Raw genomic sequence first — 8,285 nt, 5'->3', positions numbered from 1 at the left:
CGTTCCTAACTTTCGTGATTCAGTTATACACACACACACACACATATATATATATATATATATATATATATATATATATATACTAGGTATATATGTGTGTACTCGCTTTTGCAGCCTTTTGAAACTAGTTTAGCTGGTAAACACTGGTATCAATATATTTGACAGAATACTTGACAATTCCATTTTAATGTTTTTTTTTTTTTTTTTTTTTTTTTTTTTTTACAGAAACTACAATCTTTATGTTTTTGATGCTTTGTGGACTTGGTACTCCAGACAACGCGCAGGTTTCTGACTGGTAAGTTGCGTGATTTTGGCCAATGAAATTAAATATTGTTATTAAATATTATTAACAAAAGCTTTGAGATTCGTATACGCAGTGTTCGCATCAACATGAATCACCTGGGGAGAGAGAGAGAGAGAGAGAGAGAGAGAGAGAGAGAGAGAGAGAGAGAGAGAGAGAGAGAGAGAGTTCGAAGCCTTTGCTCCCACAGGCTTTCCCTTTATTGTTTATTTCCAGTATTTATTTAATGAAATTTATCTTCACTCTCTCCAGGTCAGCTTTTCCTACAATATGTCGACTCGCGGAAGATGGAAGAGCTATAGAACCTTTCTCTTGTTGGTGCATATCTAGGCCCAAGGTCCACCTGTGTCACATTATCGATCCTGATCGTCACCTGCCTCGTGTAAGTACCGATTCACGTTATTTGAAAATAAGTTACTAAGTTGTGCACTTGGTTCACAAGCAACACGATTTGTTGTCAACTTTTATGCACAGCTACAAAATGAGAGAGAGAGAGAGAGAGAGAGAGAGAGAGAGAGAGAGAGAGAGAGAGAGAGAGAGAGCATTTGAATGCTAATTTGTTCTTGACGTGAATATGAACTAAAATTAAACGGTTTACGCAGCCGCCTTTTGGCGGTTTGTGGCAGTTTTGCGTCAAGATGGCGGGAAACCTGATCGTGCGACACTGCTTCCAGGGGACAAAGAAAACCGTCACTGTATGAAGCTAAAGAATTGAATGAAAGATTAAAACGGGGGAGATTTTTACTTTTATATTCAATCTTATCGTCAGTGAGAAGACGAAGTGTGGAATTCGATCTAAATCACGAGTTTTATTTACTTATTTATATTTTGTATGAAAGCATCTAGAACATCAGTTGTGCTCGATTAAGTCTTCACATATTTGTAGCCACGCCGCAGGAAAGGGAATCTTACTTCAGCCATAGACCCATATAATATATGAAATCAAAGAAGGCCATGTGTAAGAAAAAAAGAATGCGGAAGTTACTTAATCTTTTAACAGACCTTAACGGTCTGTGGCGATCGGTACGTCACGGTTGAGAGCAAGAGCAGAGAGAGAGAGAGAGAGGAGAGAGAGAGAGAGAGAGAGAGAGAGAGACCTTACCTTACAGACCTCACATCTTGTTCGGGTTGCCCCAGGTCCCTCAGAGAGAGAGAGAGAGAGAGAGAGAGAGAGAGAGAGAGAGAGAGAGAGAGAGAGAGAGAGAGAGAGAGGAATTTGCCCGTCGTTTCTCCAGTTGATAGGTCTATGAATTCTTTAATTTATTGCAGAACGTCAAGGATAGGTGTGGAACGGACACTGCCTGCTGTCTCAAGCAAGTATTAATCGGTGCCAGTGGAGGTGTGCCAACAAACGCAACAGCCAATTTAACGAATACTACCAATGAACTTTCGAGTTTTGCCAAGTTCATTATAGACTATTTTGCTTTGTGTAATAAAAGTGAAGAGATTGACGATGCCAAGAGTCACGGCGAACCAGCGAAAGAAGATTCGATCTCAAGTTCTACCAGAACAAGCGCTCCCTCCACTACTCTGCTTTCTGCACCATCTGGACTTAATTCTGCTAGATCAGAAATCAAATCTCTCTTGGGAACGAAAGATGCAGGACTTCCAGGTGCTTATCCAGAATCTGGATCTCCAGGAGAAGCTGGAAACGAATCTGCACCAGTCCAAGGAAAGTTATTTGGCTTCAACCATCAGTACAACAGCAATGAAAGTAATGTCGGTCTAGACTTTGGGGACATAGCAAGGTCTCTCCTCATACAAACGAACCACCTGAGTAAGAGATCTTTGAACGATACGAACATCTGGTTAAAGACATTCTCTTTACTAGTCAGTTTCATAAACAGTACAGTTTCGAACAGAATACAAAACGCAAACGCAACAGACTCTGGTCTTGATAAAAACGACATTGCTGACGATTTCAATAAACTGGGTTGGCTGTCGAAGGCTGTCGAAGCTGCTATTGACATTTCTCTCTACGCTGGAGTAGCCTTGGGTATCATGTATTTGACAGGGACCTTGCTCACCGGGTTCATTTCGTCCGTCTGGCAGACCTGCTTCATCTGCTACTTCGCAAAGAACTTCGACCTGGTACCAGTGAGTCCTAATTTGTAAACTCACAGAAAGATCTGGTTCCAGTAGTCATAATTTATAAACTCAAAGACAGGCCTGGTTCTGATGAGTCCTGATCTGTAAACATAAAGACTCACCTGTTTCCAGTGGATCCTGATCTGTAAACTCACAAATGACATGGTCCCAGTGTCCTGATTTATAAAGAAAAGACCAGCATGGTTTTATTGAATCCTATTTTGTAAATTCGCAGACTGGCTTGGTTCTGGTGAGGGCTAAATTGTTAGCTCAAAGACGGGAACGGTTCCAGTGAATCCTTATTTGTATACTCAGACTGACACGGTTCCAGTGAGTCCTTATATGTAAACTTCAAGACTGACACGGTTCCAGTGAATCCTTATTTGTATACTCAGACTGACACGGTTCCATTGAGTCCTTATATGTAAACTTCAAGACTGACACGGTTCCAGTGAGTCCTTATTTGTATACTCAGACTGACACGGTTCCAGCGAGTCCTTATTTGTATACTCAGACTGACACGGTTCCAGTGAGTCTTTATATATAAACCCACAGACTGACACGGTTCCAGTGAGTCCTTATATGTAAACCCACAGACTGACACAGTTCCAGTGAGTCCTAACTGGCAAATCCCAAAGATGTCACGGCTCCAGTGAGACCCAGTTTATAACAAGTAGACTGACGTACGCACATACCAATAAAACATAGTCCAACAGACGACCTTATTTTTTCCAGGCATCAATGTACGGTGTATTGAGAATGTCGAAGTTATTTATTGTTTCTGTTTATTTTTGACGTTGTTAATAAAACATCTTGTTAATAAAACATCGAAAGTATATATTTCTTTGCTTTACAAGTATTAACTTCCCTATGGTATCCTAGCATTTAATCTTGACATACCTTCTTCATGAGTTTCTTCCATATTGCGACGTCATTCCCAATTAGTAAAACTATCATCGAATTCTTAGGAATTCGGGGAAACTAGGCTTTAATTAATATATTGTACATACGAGTATGTAGGCTACGTTCATCTTTATCACTTACGTCACTCAATCTTCACGAAAAATGAGTCATCCAATTTCTATATTAAAGAAATATGTATTTGTAATTTGCTTTCAACAAGGGATTCTAGTGCCTTGGTCACTGGGCGAATCTGAGGGCAAAGATATATATACATACATACATACACACACACACACACACACACACACACACACACACACACACATATATATATATATATATATATATATATATATATATATATATATATATATATATATATATATATATCTTTCCAGTATACTCATAATGGAATAATTAGTAACATTATAGAGAATTGCCACTTTTAGATAGCACAGTGTCTCGACAACAGCTATCAAACTAGTAATACACAGAACGTTGATCTCAAAAATGATGCAGTCAATTAACAAAATTTCATGTGGTTCAGCAAAAACCCTGGAAACTGTCACTTTCACGTCAATGCCAGTGGCTTTAGACATCACTGTCATTTCACTGGGAGTGGCTTTAGACATCACTGTCACATCACTCCCTGTGACATTAGACATCACTGTTATATCACCGCCTGTGGCATTAGACACCAAAGTCATTTCATTGCCTATATCTGTAGAAATCACTGTCATATCACCACCTGTGGTTTTAGACATCACTGTCATTTCACTGACTTTGGCATTAGACACAATGTCATTTCATTGCCTGTGGCTTTAGATATCACTGTCTTTGGCATTAAACATCACTGTTATATCACTGCCTGTGGCATTAGACACCACTGCCATTTCATTGCCTGTGGCTTTAGACATCTTTGTCACATCACTCCTTATGACATTACACATCTCTGTCATATCACTGTCTGTGGCTTTTTTTTGGACACAACGTCATTTCAATATCTGAGGCTTTAGATATCAATGTTATATCACTGCCTGTTGTCTTCTGACATCACTTACATTTCACTGTTTGTGGTTTTAGACATCAAATCACAAAGCCGTTCACAGTAACTACTTATCTTAATCATTGCGTTTACTTACACTGTGGTAAGGCTATATAGTGATATTATATAGCAATGAAAAATTATCTATGACATTTACCAGTACTGAAAAGCTACTTTTAATCATATGTGGAAATGGACACCGCTTATAAATCGCGGTATGATCCAAAAGAAATTTCATAATACTAATAAATTCAATGAACACTACAAAAAAAAAAAAAAAAAAAAAAAAAGTCTCCTGTCAATCAAACAACAGAAAAGCAAACTAAAGAGTCATAATGTAAATGAGAACCAGCAGATGCAAAAATATGGAATGACTAAATAACCACCATAACCGTCCTGGTTAAAGTTCCTCGTTGGACGAGTGGTTTTCGCGCTCGGCTGCCAATCCGGTGGTCCGAAGTTCGATTCTCGGCTCTGCCAACGCGGAATCAGAGGAATTTATTTCTGGTGATAGAAATTTATTTCTCGATATAATGTGGTACGGATCCCACAATAAGCTGTAGGTCCCGTTGCTAGATGACCAATTGGTTCCTAGCCACGTAAAAATATCTCATACGTCGGGCCAGCCCTAGGAGAGCTGTTAACCAATCAGCTCAGTGGTCTGATTAAACTAAGATATACTTAACTTAAGGCACCTCAAAAATGGGTCACAGTCAGGCGTTTAAGTTGAATGACGACAGCGGTGACACTACACTAATACACAAAACTAACTGCTTGAATAAAAATGGGAAGTACAAATGTTTTCCCGTCAATCACCAGCTTATAATACTTAGTTTGTAACACATATTTTCGCTACCTAAGCATCTTGGATCATGACGTCAGAGTAGACTACCGGACCTTGTTTATCCCAGGTCGGACTACTGACTTCTCATTCGTTTACAAACTATCATAGGCTGGTGAATGGCAGGAAAGCATTTTCACTTCCCCATTTTTATCAGATCGGTAGGTCTCGGTCTTACCGTACGGCACTGATGTCATTCAACAAAATGTCCAAATACTGTACTGTGTACGGCTGTTCATCGAATAAAAAAAATAAAAAATAAAAAAAAACCGAAGTGATAAAGTTAGTTTTCCCTGCTTTCATCAGAATGAGGAGTCGAAGCATTTCTCCCTACTATCTACATTGTGTTGGCCTTGTGAGTTTTATTTAACATTTCTTATCATCTACCATATTTGACTCGTGAGTTTTATTCAGGTATTTTTTTTTTCCTACACTATCGACCGTATAAGTTTTATTTAACACTTTTCCTTAGGAAGAAAGGTCGGAACGAAATAAAGTCCCGTAGAGACGCAGCCACTTGCTACACTGTTCCATTCCCTGTAAAGGAAAAAGGGAAAGAACGAATGATGGAAAACGCAAGGGACAAACTGAATTCAGACGGCTCCAACCACAGCCATCTACTACTACTACTACTACAGCCGCCGGGCGTTCGACGACGACGACGAACTTCGTCGGAAGTTAATTCGGCGCTCAAATCGTATCAGGGACTTCCAGGCGACCCGACCTTTAGCTAGCGAGCCAGCCAGGCCTTGCCTCTGCCCGGGATCCTTTAGGGAGTTTAAATCACCAGCGCTGTAATAGTATAGTATGGGAAAGCGGGCCGGTTGGCGGGGAAGGAAAAAAAAAGGTTGGTTGGTTATCCCCCGCCCACACAGATCACAAAAACATCCGTCTCTTTTTAGGGGACAATAAACGCCGATGAACGCTCGATATCAAACGTTGCAAACAGCCTGCCGCCGAGTCACCAGTCGCTATTATGATCTCATACGCGAAGCCTTCTTCTTTTTTTTTTTTATCGTCCCCCCATATCCTTCTCTCTCTCTCTCATTCTCTCTCTCTCTCACCCACACACACACACACACACACACACACACACACACACACACACAAACACACACCTACACACCAGAGAAATCCGTATTAGTCCTCAGGCCGACGGCAATAAGCGAACGTTTCCTTACAAACTTGATGTGCTTCTGTTTACCAAGAGTTGTCAGGACACTGGCTTCGACGGCAATAATAATAATAATAATAATAATAATAATAATAATAATAATAATAAGAAGAAGAAGAAGAAGAATAAGAAAGTATCACTCATTGATGTCGCAATACCATGGGACACCAGAGTTGAAGAGAAAGAGAGGGAAAAATTGGATAAGTATCAAGATCTGAAAATAGAAATAAGAAGGATATGGGATATGCCAGTGGAAATCGTACCCATAATAATAATAATAATTGTAGATTTTCATTATAAAATAATACTGATAATACTAATTGTTGATTTTTATCATAAAATAATAATAATAATTCATATAGCTAGCTGGGAACTTTAATTGTAAGATGATGATAATAATAATCTTACTCTAATGGGTGTTTTGTCAGTCCGTCCGTCTGTCATTCAATCACGGCCAAAACGGCTGGTCCGATGGGGATGAAACTTGGCAGGGTTATAGTGGGGACCCCCAAGATGGTTTATAATGGGGTTTCAAGCAACAAAAGGCACCAAAGGCGCCTTCCCCGAAACGGGGCTGGTTCAGCCCGTAGACTTAACAACGTTACGAATTTATCATACCTAATTTTCTGTATACGTAGTAAATAATATGACTTTCGATTTTCGGTATACGTACTAAATATGACTTACTGTCGAATACTGTGGGGGTAAGACATCAATGGCACCAAAGGGGGTCCGAGTTGGGTAAAGGTGTGACAAGAGAGAGAGAGAGTGAGAGGGAGAGGAAGTGAGAGAGGGAGAGTAGAGGGGGTGTTAGGGAGAAGAAAGAGGCTAAGAAACAGAGAAGGTTGGAGAGAGAGAGAGAGAGAGAGAAGAGAGATAGAGAGAGAGAGAGAGAGGGGGAGAGAGAATTTATCAGTTGTCATGCAAGAGTTACCCCAGGCTAATCAGTACAGTACTTTCTGGATAGAAAGGACAGGCGACACAAGGTGGTGAAGGGAAGCCTCTTTGAGTTCTTCAGAGTTTTCCCCCGGCAACACCGGGTTGGTCTGCCAGTAATAATAATAATAATAATAATAATAATAATAATAATAATAATAATAAACAAACCTGTTTATCATCATACACGAACGACCTTCTAAATACCAGGAAATGAAACTTGGCGCGTGGTGGGGTGGGCGGCGATAATAATAATAATAATAATAAACAAACCATTGCATCATCACACACACACACACACACACGAGCGGCTTTCCCGAGACCAGGAAATTGAACTTGGGATTTGGGGGGGGGGGGGGGTGGAAAGGGGAGTGGTCGTGTGCGAGGGGATGTGAGGAATCACCATGAGCAAAGCGACATCGTACACTAGTTGAGGAGCAATCTCCATGACACCCGATTCCCCAAGGGGATTGCCGGTCCTCCTAATCACCTCCCCAGCGGTTCCTCATCAGTCAGAATTCGCGTAATTCGTGACTGAAGATTATCAGGCGTGACACTGGCAGGGCGAGAGGTGCCTCTCTCTGTCTGTCTTTTTAGTGGCGTCTCTATCTATATGTATGTGTGTATATATGTATGATGTATGTATATATATATATATATATATATATATATATATATATATATATATATAAATGTAATAGCCACAATGCCCTCTTAACTTCTCAAATTCTCTGCTCTTTCTTTGGATATGCTTGTCACTACAAAGCCTCGAGATCCAACTTCAAAGAAATGTGAAAGAAATCAAGGTGTCCGGTAGCGGGAAACGAACCCACGATACAATAATCACGGGTTCGTTTCCCGCTCCCGGACATCATGATTTCTTTCACATTTCTTTGAAGATGTATCTCGAGGCTTTGTAGTGACAAGCTTATCCCCCCCCCCAAAAGAAAGTGCAAAGATTTTGAGAAGCTAAGAGGGCATTGCGGCTATTACATTT

This window comes from Macrobrachium nipponense, chromosome 26, assembly GCF_015104395.2.
Source record: "Macrobrachium nipponense isolate FS-2020 chromosome 26, ASM1510439v2, whole genome shotgun sequence".
In the NCBI taxonomy this organism is placed as follows: domain Eukaryota; kingdom Metazoa; phylum Arthropoda; class Malacostraca; order Decapoda; family Palaemonidae; genus Macrobrachium; species Macrobrachium nipponense.
Note: the sequence above shows the minus strand (reverse complement) of the source record.